Here is a 17,829-nt window from a genome sequence, read left to right as displayed (position 1 = left end):
CAGTCCTAGGGCTGCAATTACTTTATGGTCCTTAATAGCCACAATTATAAGAAGAGAAACATAACTAGTCTGCAGAACAGGAGAACCTCCCCTTCCTAGCTCTCCTAGCTACAGTCCTCACTTGCCGTCTGCTGGATGGTCTCTGAACTCCCAGACCTCCACTCAGAAATTGTCCGCAGGTTACATGATTCTTAATTGGCATCCTCTTGTTTAACACCAGTTGATCCTGGATAAGGTCACAGAGCAGAGGCAGGGATCATGGGGTTTCTTCCCCGGGACCAGTTTGGGTTGGCCAGTGCACCCCATCACAGGCCTTTAGCAAAAGAATGAGCTGTATTATTTAAGGACTAGTAGCTGAAAGCCCACGATGTCACAGGGGTGTGGCAGTTGGGCCAAGTAATCCACTATCTGTGCAGTCTCCCTCATACAACCAACAAAATGGTTGCATACAAACAGAGCCGGCTCCAGGCCCAGCACAGAAAGCAGGTGCTTGGGGCAGCCAACGGTAAGGGGCAGCACATCCGGCTCTTTGACGGCAATTCAGCAGCGGGTCCCTCAGTTTAAGGGATGGACCTGCCTCCAAATTGTCACCAAAGAATGAAGCGGCAGCGGTAGAGCTGCGACTGAAGTGCTGCCAATCGTGGTGGCTTTTTTTTTTCCCCCGCCGCTTGGGGCAGCAAAAACACTGGAGCCAGCCCTACATACAAATTAGCTGTAGACTAGAGTAAGTGTAGTGACTGGCTGAGTTACCTCTGATGTCTCAATGGTCTAGAACTCTTGATATGGCATAGCTCCATGCCTTACTGTAGCCATACACCACATGGGTGTAATTTATAAAGTCAAAATGGCTGAGAACTTAAAAATTGAACTGTAACAGACTGTAAAACCCAGTAATGATTGCATCTGGTAATATTCTGAACCAAAAGAGCTCTCCAATGTACTTGTAGCTGTTTCCATCACTTCACACTGACTAAACACACATTCTAGGCTTCAGAGTGACGGAGAGAGAATCCTGGAATTTTCTAATATAGATTCTTTCCTCTCCTCCCACATTGCATTCCTGTCTTCAGATGTCTTTGGCTGTTTGGCGTGGTCAAGCAAAGGTGACACAGAACCCTTCTGATTGTCTCAGAATGTTCTGCAGTGGAGTATGATTCAGAGTACCTTATTCCACTCTCTCCTGTCCTATAGAAGGAAATCTCATCCCCCGGGCAGATAACTTTTGATGAGCTAATCATAAACTACACTGTTTGCTGTCCTGTCCTTGAGTTCCCCCGCTGAACCAGTAACAAAAGGTAACCAAATGGGAGGTGCTAACAAAGGAGCAATAGTATCAGAGTACCTGTTAGTCTGGATCTGCAAAAAGCAACAAAGAGTCCTGTGGCACCTTATAGACTAACAGATGTATTGGAGCATAAGCTTTCGTGGGTGAATACCCACTTCGTCAGATGCATGTGTCTGACAAAGTGGGTATTCACCCACGAAAGCTCATACTCCAATACATCTGTTAGTCTATAAGGTGCCACAGGACTCTTTGTTGCTTTTTAAAGGAGGAATAGTTCATTTGTAGCCCAATGCTTTGAAAAGTGCAGATTTAAGGGATGAAAAGGCAGCTCTGCTTGACTTTCCCTAACCCTTGTCAATCTTTGGCTGGTTTGTGTTTGTAGATTTCACCCCCACCCCTCCCCCGCCTTGTTTATGCCAGATTAATTTCAGCCATGCACTTCCTACTTGAAAGAATATTCAAAGGTTGACGTCCTCTCTGAAGTTTGTACTTAAAGCAAATTTTTATAGTAGCTTTACACCACAGTGTGTTTAGATGGATTATCTATTTTCCAACTGTGGGCTAACATTTCTAGCAGGCATGTAATTGTTTAAAGTTTAAAGATGGGGCTGGCTTACCTTTTTGGTGGGTTTTTCATAGTTTAAATAAAAAAAATACACAGCACCTAATTATGAAACCTTTATTCCTTAGTTACTAATGGCTGCCTTTTTAAAAAACCAGCAAAGACAGTCTGCAGTGGATTTTTTTTAAAACTGTTTTAAAAACAAAACTTGATATCAAGATAAATGAGTCAGTGAGCTGGTGCTCTAGAGTGAGATTTTTCAATTGCATTCGATGGGACATACGCCCCTAAATCACTTAGGTGCTTTTGAAATCCAATCCTTAGTGTTCCATGTTAGAAGGGCTGGGTTCAAACCCTTGCTCAGGGCATACATTGAAAATGAATGTGCTGTCTCATCCTGACTCCTGGGTGAGATATGGCCACATCACATGCATTTTAAAAGTATCTGAAAGTCCAGGGTTGTTGTTTGAGCTTCATACAACTTAAGAACTGGTTCAGAGGAACACACTACATTTTGGGAAAGCCAGATGGAGAGGAGCACTCGGATCAGCCAGCCTGTATGTGTCAAAGGGGCCCACGAGGGACCAAAAGAGAGAGAATATTTTTAGGATTCAGAAATGCAAACTTTTGGTCTGTGACTCAACTGATAAGAGAAAGTGATTAAAAAGAGCCGAGCGTGCTCCTGCCTTGTGTATGCAATAAAGGGCAAGCAGCTGCCTTTGCTGCACTGGGTTGTGACGTGATGGGCAGCATGGGAGTGAATGTGTTGAACCTTGCCTTGATACTGTGTGGAAGAGAGATGGAAGGAGCACTCGGTGCCCTCTTCACCTCCCTCTCGTGCATTTGAATAACCCTGGGCAGAATCTGGCCATGAATGTAGGAGAGATTCACAGGAGTTGGGAGCTTCGTAGAGCAACACTGTAACACAGAGAAGTCTACTGTAGTCCTCGAAACTGTGTGGCAAAGGAGCACTTCACTAATCTTGGGTGGGCTTTGATGTCAACATTTCAAAAGGCTGTGGAAAAAACCCCTTTCGTTATAGCCACAATAAAAGGAAAATATCGGAGATGACATTTTGAAAGGGAACAAAAGCCTGTAATTGAATTTCCAGGTATTGTTGCACTTATGCACTATACTGGGAAAGAACTTTGTTCTGAAGAGTCTTGAAGCAGATTAAAAGGGAAGTGACTTGAAGGATTTCGCAATCGCTAATGTATGAAGCATTGTCTGTTAACTAGTTTTTTAAATGAAGAAGTTTCACATTTAGAACATAACACTCAGCTCTGTTGAAAATTGAGACATATTTAGGAGCCTTAACGTGGACTTAGGAGCCCAATGTTAGGCCAGCAGATTGAAAGTATTGGCCAGTGGATGTTTGTGAGATTCGGTCTCAGAATTATATTGGTGCAGTGGGATGCAGTTGAGAAACTCATTTTGAGACTTTTACCACGGACAGAAAATAAATAAGGAGCTTTCCTTCCCTATATTGTCCAGTATCAGAAATAAAAGATGAGCTTGGCCTTTCCTTAGGTTCTAACTCTTTGGTCCTGTTGCTACTTCTGGCAATTTAAGGGGGGGAAACCCATCCTCTGTGTCAGGAACACTCAAGGCACCCTCTTAGTTGACTAGAAAAACTTTTTCAATTATGTTTGGTTTGTACTCTTGATTTTATCCCGTTAGAACTGCACAGCACTACTAGCAGTCTTATGCCATTCCTGACACTGGGGTTGTCTGTGCTATCTAGGAATGCATTCAAAAGCAGTGGCCTTGTACTGTCTTAGTCTGAAGAAAAGCTTTGCTGTTCTGTTAAGTCAAGCCAGTTGCTTGGCTGTGCCTTACTGCTTGGAAATGAAGTATATAATCCCAAAGGGTTCAGAAAGAATAGAGTCCTCTCAGTTAATGACAAAGCAAACATATTCGGGAGTGAGGTGCTGGGGAGTGGGTAGTAGTGGAAGCAAGTTTTTGAGTTAGGGAAGGATTGGCTTGGCACAGAACAAGAGAGCATTCTGCTTGGGTTTGACTGAACAGCTCAGGGGATTGGTAACAAACAGGCTAAGGCCTCTCACCACTAGGCCAGTAGTTTAATGTGGCCCACAACAGTAGTAGGGGTCTCATGAAGTTGTTAAGCACCTGACACAACTGTGAAGTGAGTTGCTTATTCCATTCCTGTCCACATCACAAAAAATCAAAGCTGACCAGACTTGGCCGTCTGTGTAGAAAGGCCAAAGACCAAAAGGCCCACGGAGACTGAACCAATACACCAAAGAGGTTCTTATCCCCAGACATCATTCCTGCCAGTCAAGATTGAGGTCAGATAAGGAAGCATTGTGAGAAAGCTTACTCTGTTGCTAGCCATGTTGTATATGTCGTGTGTATAGATAAAGCCCTGTAGTCTCCAAGCTTGCCAGTCAAGCACTTGATTCGTGGTAACCAAAGCTGGATTCATTGGACACACAGTTCATCAAAATCAGAAGAGAAACCTTGGCTCATGAATGGGCTGAGCAAGGTAGAATGAAAAAAGGAAAGCTTTTAAAATGTAAAACTCGTCTGAAGCAGAAACATCAGTAATAATATCCATTCGGTTCTGAAGAGGCCTTTGAGAGCTGAACTGTTAGCATTGGAGTTTTTCTATTTACCTCCACTACAAACAAATGAATACATAAAAGAAATGTGTGTGCAATCCCCGTGCCACATTGTTGGGACTTCTGCCCGTATGAGCATTGTGAAAATCTTCTAAAACCCATCAAGAAGGAAGGTAGCTCAATTGCTTACTTTACCAAGTTACAAGGATTTCAAAACTTCTTTTCTCCATAGTTTCTTCAACATTTTAGTGTACATCCTTATTTCCTGTAATGGTACTGATCCTGTTGCAACTAACATCCAAGGATGGTTTGCTATTGACTTCAGAGGGAGGAGGATTCCTTCCCTCCCATATTGTAATTGCTATCAGTTGTTCTTGGCAGTCTCAAGAAGAGAGGCCATTAAAGTAATGGATCAGAGAAACTGAACTACTTTCTCACTGCTAGAAGTGGTCCCTCCAGAGCAGGGTTGATGCACACTAGCTGTGCAAAGAAGGAAGTGTGAATTGTCAATGTTCATGCTCTGCTTGTGCTGTGACTATACAGAGGACTGAACTTCAGCCTTTAGGGCTGTCAGCAGGGCCGCCCAGAGGATTCCGGGGGCCCAGGGTCTTCAGCGGTGGGGGGCCCTTCCGTTCCAGGACCCGCTGCCGAAGTGCCCCAAAGACCCACGGCGGGAGCCCCCCGCCGCCGAATTACTGCCGAAGCGGGACCCGCCGCCGAAGTGCAGCCTGGTCTTCGGCGGTAATTCGGCGGCGGGGGAGGGCCCCCGCCGCGGGTCTTCGAGGCACTTCGGCGGTGGGTCCCGGAACGGAAGGGCCCCCCGCCGCCGAAGACCGGGCTGCGCTTCGGCGGCGGGTCCCGCTTCCCCCCTGCCCTGGCCCCAGCCTCTTACCCCCGGCTCCCTCCTCACCCGGAGTCTCAGCGCCTCGCCGGAACAGCCGCAGTGTGTGGCCAGCGGGGCCTGAGCTCCGTCCCGCTCAGAGCCGCGTGGTGAGGGGGCGGGGCTGGGAGCTCCACGCCGAGTGGAGGGAGCTGAGCTCAGCCCGGAGCTCGCAGCCCCGCCCCCTCACCACGCGGCTCTGAGCGGGGCGGGGCTCAGGGGCTCGGCCAGAGACTCGGCGCTTGATGCGCTGAGGCTCCAGGAGAGGGGCGGAGGCGGGAGCCTCCGCTGTTCTCTTGGGGGCCCCTGCGGAGCCCGGGGCCCGGGGCAAATTGCCCCCTTTGCCCCCCGCTCTGGGCGGCCCTGGCTGTCAGTATAAGTACCCTTCGTGAGTACTGCTTATTAAAGAAATGTATTTTAGAGAACAACCTGTGTGCTGCTTGGGTGACTGGGCCTCAGATTTGACTCTGCTTCTGGGTTTATTTTAAAATGTCAGTGAAAAGGGGGGCTATTTTTTGCCATTTTTCTACTCCCTGATTTTTGCTAATTAGAGGCAGCCTGTAGCATTAAAATGCACACCACCTCTCTTCCCCACACACACGTTACTAGGTTTATTTGATCTTGTCTCAGCACATGGGGCTGGACTTGACCTCTGAAGGTCCCTCCCAGCCCTACATTCAGGGCCAGCCTTACAGGTGGGGCAACCGCCGAGGGCGCCATGGTCAGCGGGGACACCATGGTCAAGAGACAAGAAGTGAGACAGGCCTGGGGTGTGAGGCCACAGAAGGGAGCACGGCGCGATGGTGGGGCGGGGGGGGCGGAGAGGCAGCAAGGCCGAGGGTGATGGGAGGGAGGGTCTGGGGGGCCAAAATACAAGTTCACCCAGGGCACCATTTTCCCTGAGGCCAGCCCTGCCCACATTTCTATGATTCTGTGATAACTTCCGATCTGACCTTATTTGTTCAGATGCTCAATCCCACAGTTGAGACCAGATTTTTCAAGAGCCCAGCACCCACAATTTGGGGCCAGACTTTCTAACGAGTCCAGCTCCCGCCAACTATATGGCCAAATCCTCAAAAGAGCTCAGCAGCCAATGTGCTGAGTATCCTTGGTTGGAAATTTTTCACCCAAAAGCTTCTTTTTTTCCCCCAACAAAAATTGACTTTTTGATCAATACAGAAATTTTCATTAAATTTGTTTTGCATCATGCTAAATGTTCCAGTTTTTTAATTAACACATTTGTTTTAAACTGATTTGCTGAAAAACTGGAAGAAATCAATGAAAAATGTTGACCAAAACAAACTCTTAATTTCATTCAATTCTCCCCCCAACACACACATGGAATATAATTCCTCTTTTTCAACCAGTATCTATGAAGTTAGCCTCAGTGTGATCTTTGCCTCTGTGAATGTAGGAATTAGGCCATCCTCTGGATGTCAGTGTATCACAAACCAATCAGTGTTTCAAACTGGACCAGATTGTGCCATCAAGACATAGTCCTGAGACAGGGGACAGTTCAGAGCCAGCCCATGCCAGCAGGAGATCACTTCAACCACTCTGGTCACTCAGTAACAGATTTAAAGGTGGCAATTTTGCAAGAGAAAAGCTTCAAAAACAGACTCCAATGAGAAACTGCTGGACTTGAATTAATATGCAAACTAGATACCATTAATTTAGGCTTGAATAGAGACTGGTAATGGCTGAGTCATTACACAGATTGAATCTATTTCCCCATGTTAAGTATCCTCACACCTCTTGTCAACTGTCTGAAATAGGCCATCTTGATTATCACTACAAAAGGTTTTTTTTCTCCTGCTGATAATAGCTCATATTAATTAATTAGCCTCTTAGAGTTGATATGGCTACTTCAACCTTTTCATGTTCTGTATGTGTATATATATCTCCTTACTATATGTTCCATTCTATGCATCTGAAGAAGCTTATGCTCAAATAAATTTGTTAGTCTCTAATAATCCTGTTCTTTCTGAGGATACAGACTAACACGGCTGCTACTCTGAAACCTGTCATTCGTCTCTAAAGGAGGCACAATTCCTCATTGGATCCCTGTGAAGTGCAGCTATTTCCCTCTCTGGTTAGTTAGCTCTATTAGCAGAGGTAGGTAAAGGTGGTGAATGGTTCTTCTTTGCAGTGTGTCATGCCCTGAGCGATCCTTGCACTAGGGGGAGCACAAGGGTTGCAAGAGTGGCCAGCCCATGCATGAAGAGTACAAGGTGGGAGAGAGGAGTGAAGAGAAGGCTCAGCTCTCTGCCGCATTGTGCACCAGCAGGGGCTGGCTCCAATATATTTATTTATTTTATTTTATTTGTTTGTATTCCAGGAGCAGCTACAATATTCCCAGCTCTGTGTGTGCACATGCTCAAACGCAGCCCTGCCCTGAAGAGCTCACAACCTACTAACACAAGCAACATTTGATGGGTGGGGGAGAGGGATACAGTTAAAATCAGTATAATCTTTATATACATGTTTTAATGTAATCTGCCCTGAATATTTCCTATCCCTTTCCATATAAGGCAGAGCAATATTTCCTATCCCTTTCCATATAAGGCAGAGCAATATTTCCTATCCCTTTCCAAGGCAGAGCAAGTGAGTTAACCTTCAAAACCATGCCACCTATGAACCATGATCAGGTGGCTCTAAATCCTGCCAGATCAAAAGCATCAAATTTCACTCTCAGTAAAGGAGGACACAGTGATATTCACTGTAAAGATCAGAAAAATGGGATTAGAGAAGTGATCATAGTACTGTATGTGGCTAATATGCAACGGTTTCTAAGACCATAAAAAGACTCATAATTACATTTACATGGATTAGTATAATCCATAAATTTGTAACCCCCAAGGACTTGGTCATGCAGGGCTGGAGAAGTAGAGTGCTATGATATTCTATCTGATGTGCCTGACTAATAAAAGTGTTCTTCTTAGCCTTAGTCTGAATGGAAGGGTGAGGTGCTGGTGCCTTTTAACCTGCTTTGGTTTTCATTGATAGAGTTTTTAAAAATCCTGAATAATAGTTATAACTGTTAATTCATAAAAGACATCTGATCTGTCTATGAGGCATGATCAGAAATCTGTTTAAAGGAATAAAGAATATTCCTATATTCGTAAAGAAACAGCTTTCCTTACCTATCTTCCTAACACCTTAAATTATTAAAATGAAAGGGTTTGGCTGATTGATTATTTTTTACATTTCTCTCTATGTTGGATAATCATAGAATCATAGAATATCAGGGTTGGAAGGGACCTCAGAAGGTCATCCAGTCCAACCCCCTGCTCAAAGCAGGACCAATTCCCAACTAAATCATCCCAGCCAGGCCTTTGTCGAGCCTGACCTTAAAAACCTCTAAGGAAGGAGATTCCACCACCTCCCTAGGTAACCCATTCCAGTGCTTCACCACTCTCTGAGTGAAAAAGTTTTTCCTAATATCCAATCTAAACCTCCCCCACTGCAACTTGAGACCATTACTCCTTGTTCTGTCATCAGGTACCACTGAGAACAGTCTAGATCCATCCTCTTTGGAACCCCCTTTCAGGTAGTTGAAAGCAGCTATCAAATCCCCCCTCATTCCTCTCTTCTGCAGACTAAACAATCCCAGTTCCTTCAGCCTCTCCTCATAAATCATGTGCTCCAGCCCCCTAATCATTTTTGTTGCCCTTCGCTGGACTCTTTCCAATTTTTCCACATCCTTCTTGTAGTGTGGGGCCCAAAACTGGACACAGTACTCCAGATGAGGCCTCACCAAAGTTGAATGGAGGGGAATGATCACATCCCTCGATCTGCTGGCAATGCCCCTACTTATACAGCCCAAAATGCCGTCAGCCTTCTTGGCAACCAGGGCACACTGTTGACTCTTGTCCAGCTTCTCGTCCACTGTAACCCCTAGGTCCTTTTCTGCAGATCAAAATGGACTAGTTAATTTTATCTTGGTTTTTAATCAGTTTCACTTTCTGGCTCTCATAGACAAATACAGTGCTGGAACACTGGGGTTTCAAAATCTGCAAAGGGATGGTTAAATCTAGACTGGGCACTGAATGTGTTGCTTGAGTCGTCATGCAAAATATTGTTTTAACAAAACCTAAATTGTGAACCAAAATCAACTTGTCAGTATCCCTTTAACATTCCATCCAGCAGCACTGTCTCTGCCCCATGGTACAGCAAAGGGAGTCAGGATTCCACACGCTTGTCAGAGACTTGAATAGCTAGAGAGACTGTGAGGATGGAACTGAGCAAATATTCACTTGCAAGCTGTAATCAAAGATGGTTAAGGCTGAGTCAGAAAACCCAGTGAAATCTGAGAGAGTTGAAGGAAGTCAGCATCACACAATAAGTGCTCAGCACACCCTGCAGCATTGGGTCCTTTGTGTATGGCTGGAGCCCAGCATTGAATATTTCACCCTCAGCTTGGTATTTCTTTGATCTGGATTTTGTATTCATTTTCTTCCATTTTTATGTGAATCTATGAATTTAGCACAGAGACTAAAGTCAAGCCAGACAGAACAAAACTCGGTGAGTTCCTGGACTGTACTTCTTTGTATTCATAAATATAAAAACATTTTCAGGAAAGAGCAATTTTTCTGTACTGAATGTGAGTGAAATGGGTCAGAATATCAACTAGTTTGCTAATAACTAACTAATTTGTTTCATAAAAAAAACAAACTAAAAATAGGCAAATCAGTTAGTCCATGGTGGGAAGTAATGTTTTGTTTATAAATCTTAAATTCTCACGTTAGTTCTGCGTGTGGGGGGAAAGGAAGCTGAACCCTCACCTGGACAGTGGCACGATGCATTTGACTATTGTAGGGCTCTCCACATGTCCTGTTAAAGGCCATTTTGTGAACTATTCGAATGGGCTCTAATAAAGCCCTTTACTCTAACATGTCCAGAAATCCCAACATGCAGCAGGAACATGATCCTGGTTCCTGCTGCATGTTGCAACATAACCAGAAAAATGCTTCATTTTGGGGTACGACCCAATCCTATGACCCATGGGTGTGGTGCTCTCCCTGCTTCGAAGCACAGTATTCTCTATGGTGGATTAACAAATTGCTGCTCTTATTGAGCTCCCTGTATTCCTTTTGGCAACTTGGCCTTCATTGTCCAGACCCACCTTGTTACTCCACCATAAATACATGACAAGAGTGCACTCCCTGCCTGCTGGAAGACAGGTCAGGCATTGCTCCTCCACCTGCTCCATCCCATTGCTGTCATTAGGATCATTGTATTGGACTGACCGGCCCATTCAGATTTCCCCCAGCTGGCTGACGGCCACACAGATGAACCCATTTCCCAGAGAGCTGGGAGGCCTCTTTGTGCTTGGCAGGGTAGAGTCTCTGGGCGAGCTCCTTTACTGGTGTAAATTGGCATTGATCTGTTGACGTCAGTGGAGCTATTCCACCATGCACCAGTTGAGATGGCCGTGAGGGAAAGGGATTTTGCCCTAATCAGGCTCTGTGGCAATGAAGTCCAGACAGGCCCCATTGCTCTGGCTGGCTCAGTACCATGAAAGAGCTAGAGGTAAGATTTGGTTCACAGTATCTTGCTGGGACTAACATTTGTTCAGTAGTATAAAAAATGCAGTTATGAATCATTAAGTAAATTCTCATTAATTTTCAGATTATTGACCCAATGGACCATAGAGGCGGTGGACTCGCCACCATTAATGGCCTATCCAAAAACAGTCTGAATGGTTATTACCTTTAAAGTCTGAGATGGTTGTTATTTCCCAGAAATGAGATGTTCTCTCATTTCAGTCATGGACAGCTGTGGTACCACAATTATCTGAGATGAAGACTCTAGTACAGAGACGCCTACTGAGTTTTGAAGTAAATTCTAATTAGCTACTGACCAGAAACTAAATACAGAGGTACTAGGAACACAGCAATAAATCTGTGATCTGAAAATACTGTAATACTTGCTTACAGAGATCAAAGGACTTTTGGGATGCTGCAAGTAACAATTCCAGACATATAGATGGGATTTAACCTTCTCCTGCCCTGTCCTTCCAACCAAGACAAATAATATCAAAACAAGACAACAACTTAGCCCTAAAATAAAGATACAGTACCATCTAATCAGGGGCCGCTCTAGGGATTTTGCCGCCCCCAAGCACGGCAGGCAGGCTGCCTTCGGCGGTTTGCCTGCGGAGGGTCTGCCGAAGCCGTGGCTTCGGCGGCCCCTCTGCAGGCAAACCGCCGGAGGCAGCCTGCCTGCCGCCCTCCTGGCGCCGGCAGAGCGCTCCCCGCGGCTTGCCGCCCCAAGCATTCGCTTGGCATGCTGGGGCCTGGAGCTGCCCCTGCATCTAATGGTGGAGGTGCTGTCTGCAGGGATCATTACAATACATAGAAAAATGACATTGGTGGGAGGGAGGCAGTGAGGGGAAATATATCCACGTAGACTAGGTGATTGTGATATATTTGAATGTATTGAGCAGAGTGTTGACTCAATTATGTGACTTTGCAGTTATAGTTTCTTAAGCCGTTATGTTGAATATGTTATATAATGGTTACTACATTTTTCTTATTTCTGCAATACATGAGTCAGTCTGCCATCATGGCTGCAACTATGTGGACATGAATATGTTTCTAATCAGGGATTCATGCTGTATCCACCATATACAACATTGGTATTCACAGCTTAATATCTCCTGCAGAGTGAACTGATGTCTAAAGCTTAATGTTACATGCAGAACACTGCTCAGAAAGCATTCTTGGTGACATTAACCTAATCCCCTCTTCAGCGAATATGATAGAACAGTTGCTCATCATCCTCAATCCATTTGAATCTACCTCCCTATCTATGGCTACTGAGTCATAAACCTCCTGGAATAATGACTCTTGCAAAACAACTACTACATCGGGGGTTCTCAAACTTTTTTTGACTGGTGACCCCCTTTCACAAAGCCAACCTCTGAGTGTGATTTCCCCCCCCCCCCACTTAGACATTAAAAACACTTTTTTATATATTTAACACCATTATAAATGCTGGAGGCAAAGCGGGATTGGGGTGGAGGTTGACAGCTTGCGACCCCCCATGTAATAACCTCACGACCTCTGAGTTTGAGAACCCCTGCGCTAGGTCCATTAAGTGTATGTGAAAAACACACATGGACTTGCCAGCACTCTCATGCAGAAAATGACTGAGCAGTTGCTCAGTAATACCCAGTCAAATAGGGTGTTCCAAACCCCACATTGCATGCTAGCCACACACAGTAATCCTTAGTTCATACAGTACAGGTTTCACATGGATTGACAGAAGAGAGAGAGGGACTGTAACTTGATAGCCTCAAGCACTTTACTTTACACAGACAGGCCAGAAGGGGCAAATCAGACAGTAGAATCTTCTGCAGCCTCAGATACAGCACTAGCAGTGGCAGCCTCAACTTCAGCTCCTTGACTGCACTCAACATTTCCTAACAGAGAGAGTAGCAACAATTCTCCAAGGCATCAACCTATGGAGAAATCTGACCTGATTGCTTCTGCACCAGCGCAGCCACAGTCAGAGCAATTGATCCCTAAATTGGTACACTGCTGCTACATTGATGAACCACTTACACAGAGCATTTGGATCCTGGAAAACAAAAACAGCAGCCTGGCTTGAATTGGCAAGGTTAGCTTTGAAAGTCCTAAGTTGCTTACCAAGCAGCATGTGCTTCTATTAATACAGAAGTCAAATGTGTTGCTATTAGAAAATGAACTTCTGCAGACTTACATAGCTAGGAGTGTGTGGAGACACTGTGGCTAGTGAATTGGTCAATGGCTCAAATAAATCATGCTGTCAGGAGTTAATTGTTCTTGCTTTCTTGGTCTTTGCCCCGTGCAGTGTCCACTCCAGCTGTCACGTTATTGACTTAAACTGGGACCATATAGAACATGGTTGCAACCAAGGTCCTGTAGTTGCACCAAATCTTGTATACAGGGGGTTAAATAAGGTGTCTAGGACAAGGTTATGGTTTACGGGTTATAATTATGCTGTCTATATGTGTGTATCATTTTGTAGTTGAAGTTATGAATATTGGCTCTATACTGTCTGTATTTCAAACTTATGCTATGCTTCTGGGTGACACCCCAGACAAGTTGGTGTCAGCTCTGCCTAGCCTGCTTGATGGCCCATTAAGGACCATCAGCTATACAATCGACCCATTGAGAGAAGGCAGATATGCCTTGTGACTCAGCAAAGTATGCAGGGACTTCCCCATGTGACTCCAGACTCCATTTTGCTGTAATTTTCCACAGTAAGAACAAAGAGGTGTTCTTATGCCTTGAAAAGACTATAAAAGGCTAATGCCTCATCTCCATCTGGTCTTCAATCCTGCTTCTTACCTCTGGAAGGACTTTGCTACAAATGGAAGCTCTACATAAAGGACTGATGACCCATCCCAGCTGAGGATGTACTCCAGAGACTTGATTTGAACCTGCAGTTTATTCTATCACTGCTATAAGCCTGAACTAAGAACTTCGCTATTACTGTATGTAATTGAGTCCATTTAACCAATTCTAGCTCTCATCTATATCTTTTTTTCTTTTATGAATAAATGTTTAGATTTTAGATTCTAAAGGATTGGCGACAGCGTGATTTGTGGGTAAGATCTGATTTGTATATTGACCTGGGTCTGGGGCTTGGTCCTTTGGGATCAGAAGAACCTTTTTTTCTTTTACCGGGGTATTGGTTTTCATAACCATTTGTCCCCATAATGAGTGGCACTGGTGGTGATACTGGGGAACTGGAGTGTCTAAGGGAATTGCTTGTGTGACTTGTGGTTAGCCAGTGGGGTGAGACCAAAGTCCTCTTTGGCTGGTTTGGTTTGCCTTAGAGATGGAAAAACCCCAGCCTTGGGCTGTAACTGCCCTGCTTTAAGCAATTTGTCCTGAATTGGCACGCTCAGTTGGGTCCTGCCAGAACCAGCATCATTACACCAACTTTTTAGCTTGAGCCAAGACAATTCTGGGTGGGTTGGTTCACTTGGAGCCAACATCCCCTCAGAGCAGCACTCAATAATACCTGTCTCAGAGCATGTCTGAGACCTGCATGTGTCAATACCAATCTCCCTCTTGATGTTGGGGACAGAGCATAATGCAGTTTGATTGTTTGCCACCAGGTTGGTCTCATAATTGCTTGCGTCATAAATAAGGAACTCTGGAATCTCAAGAATACATCTGCCACATGGCATCAACTCTGTCAGCAGAACTAGTAAGACAAGCTAGAGAGGTCAGAAGTTCTGGCTTCAGGAGCTGCCTGATGGAGAGCAGGCTCCCATAACTTAACGGGTGGTGTGTGAATGGCAGTGGGTCCTGGTCTTTAGCCTGGATTTCTTTGGAAATCTAGGTCCATAGCAACATTAACAGCAAGAAGCTCTGGATTTCTGTTTAGGGTGGAGGTGTAAAAGCCCTTAATGATTTCCTGAGCTATATTGACAAATGTTAGCAGATGACTCTGAGGAACATACATCCTGAACAACACAGAGAGAGGCAACAGCAGGAAGCCACAGATTTTTTTTTAACTTCATTATTATTTTGTTTTGACTGCGCCTCTGTGTAGCATTGTAAGGCAAGAAAATAAGACTTGGGAGAAACCCAGCACCTTGCCTTTCATCTTACTTTTTCTCCCCATCAAGCTGCTCAGCCCAGCCCAGCCCTTCTCTCACTCTCTCTGTCATAAAGACAGAGCACTACATAACCTTGGCACCAGATGATCATTTAGAATCACAGTGCTGCATTGGAACTGGATGATTTAAAAAACAAAACAGTATACAGGCCTAATAGCCAATGTACAATGGGGACAGCTGTAAAGTGCCATTTCACCTGCTGGACTGTGCTCATCTCGCAGCAATTTCTGTACAGGAATCTCTGGATTTACATTTTCAAAAAGTAAACGGCTTATTTTATCCACTAATTACTTTCTTGGAATTGGTTAATTAGCCTCTGTAGTGATAAAATAGGTGGGGAGGGGAACAGGGAGGGGGAGAGGGGTCTGAGAAATGCAGATGGAAATGGATAGTACCAAAGCACTGAGAAAAGGTGAAGAAGGAAAAGAGCCTGCAGGTAAATCAGAGACCTTTTGCTCACTAAGGTGTGTATTGTGGAGTCCCCAGCCCTGATTATCTTCGTAATCATGCTCTCATCCAGATAGCCCCATCCCGATCTCTGTGTGAACTGGAGTTCACATTTGTCCATGGATATGTTTGCAATAAATCTAAGCACTCTGGTCTCTTGGTATCTGTCACAGTGTACAGTGTAAGCTCCCTGCCTTTCTTCTCAGTTGTACAGCACTGATAACGGCTGTAAGGGTAGGAATAGTCATCTTTATTTTCACTCTGAGCTGGATTACTGGCACTAGGATTTTTTTTGTTTTGTTTTGGAATCATGTGCGGTTGGTTCACCTGTCTGGCACATGCATGTCATTTGTCTCACTGACTGGGTCTGAAAATACATCAAGGATCAGTGCATCTTTCTGGTTCTTGAGATGGACACAAAGGAAGCAATTGAGCTAAATGTTCTTGCTCCCTGTGCTATCTAAACAATGTTGTAAATGCAAAATTAACCCTGGCTATTTTGATTAATAAAACAAACCATTTGGGGGCATGATTCTCCACTTCCCCATCTTGTGAGTTGTTGTTTACACCTGAGCAAAGTGTGGGTGAGCTGCTAGTGAATCATAACGGTAACGTTCTGCACATGCTTTACAATAGGTGGAAATAGCTATTCTAGGTGTGAGATGGGAGAATCAGGCCCTTATATTGGTACCAGTCACAGGTCTTAATCTAAATGTGGTTTTTAATCTACAGTCTAAAATGTCCTACACTGCAGGGCATTGCACCTGGCGTTTCCAAATTTGTCAGATGACCCCTAAATGCCTCCCTACTTCATACCCTCCCCTCTCCATTAAATTTCCCTCACTCTTCACGTTTTTGTTTTCGTAGCTACAGGCTTAGGGCTTGGCTAGACTTGCGAGTTACAGCGCAATAAAGGAGCCCTGGGTGCACTAGATCACTCCTCGTCCACACTGGCAAGGCATGTAGAGTGCTCTGACTCCATGCTAGAGCACTGCTGGTACTCCACCTCGGCGAGTAGAATAACATTTGATGTGCCCCTGCTGGAGCGCCGCAGCATCGGTGTGAACGAGGTGTTGCATTACGCTCGCTGATCAGCCTCCAGAAACGTCCCATAATCCCCTTATGTCAAGTGGCCACTCTTGTCATTGTTTTGGATATGCCCTTTGAAAGCGCCGTTTGACAGCCGGCATGCTTATCTGCTCCAAGACAAAGCAACCATTACTGTGTGAGAGAGAGAGGCTGGGGGAAAGGGGGAGGTCTGCTGCTGTCTGAACTTACAAGACAGCATGCTCACATGCTCTCAGCCCCCCAGAAACCCACTCTCTCTCCCACCACATACACACAACACACTCCCTGTCACACTCCACCTCCCTCATTTAAAAAGCATGTTGCAGCCACTTGCATGCTGGGATAGCTACCACAATGCACTGCTCTCTGTGGCTGGTGCAAAAGCTGCTAATGTGGCCACGCCAGTGTGCTGGTAGCTGGCAGTGTGGACAGACTGCAGCACTTTCCCTACTGCGCTCTGCGAAGGCTGGTTTAACTCAAAGCACTCTACATCTAGCCATGCCCTCAATCAATAACTTCACTGAAGTCCAGGAAGTTGGGCCAATTCAAAACCTGTACAAAAACTTCTGTAATTCCTAATTCTCAGGTGGAATTATGCTAATTTTAATGAAAGGCTTAGGAAATTGCCGATTAAAGAGAGAGGATGGCATGTGTTTCAGCCTATCACATTACACAAAGGAGACAGACCCTTATCCTATAAATGTAGGATGTGTGGCAGGAGGAAGGAGTCATACTATTGTGTAATACAGGCAGCAGCTTCACTGAGGTGAGCTGAAAGGGTTCTTGCAATAAAGGCAAGTCATCTGGAATGGCTTGTCCAAACTAAAATACATGGCCTCTCTTTCCTGGAAGTGCTGGTGAGAGAAATGTGTGTCTATTTCTTTGTGTTTAAGGGAAAGATGTTACCTTGCCTTTCCAAATCACATTCCAGCAACCTTCTGCCTGTCTTAGTCCACCCTATCCCATATTGTTACCAATGGGGACTATATTCTTCACTTCTCCTTTAAAAACTGATGTGTAGTGTCACTACCAGAGAACAACTCCTGTTCTTCCACATTAGAGGTGACTCTGTTTCTGTGGGGAGTGAAATATACGCAGCTTTTCTAGATGAAAGGCACTATATAAATCTCAGATATTATTTTTTTCAGCCAATGCAATAACTACAGTGCCATCACTGTAAAAGTGTGGTGGACCCCAGGGTCTTGTGAGAGCCTGCATCAAGGGATCTGTGAAATCAACCACACTAAATTGCATTCTTTGAAAAGTCTTGCCTGGCATCGACAGCCTAGTAAGATTAAAAGAGTGTTGAACTCATGGGGAAATTTGCAGGACTTTTGTAGTGTCTGAGCTGACTCCGAACAGCCATGTTTTATTCACGCCTTTAAA

At 44.9% G+C, this 17,829-nt stretch overlaps 1 long non-coding RNA gene across 1 annotated transcript in view; it reads left to right on the top strand.

The window, feature by feature from the left end:
- The window catches only part of LOC123367026, a 119,535-nt gene that overhangs the window by 82,155 nt on the left and 19,551 nt on the right, over window positions 1-17,829 (top strand). The gene's annotated exons all lie outside the window — the stretch shown is intronic.

The sequence above is a fragment of the Mauremys mutica genome, chromosome 3 (genome assembly GCF_020497125.1).
Source record: "Mauremys mutica isolate MM-2020 ecotype Southern chromosome 3, ASM2049712v1, whole genome shotgun sequence".
Lineage (NCBI taxonomy): Eukaryota > Metazoa > Chordata > Testudines > Geoemydidae > Mauremys > Mauremys mutica.
This window is presented reverse-complemented; position numbering and strand designations above follow the sequence as displayed.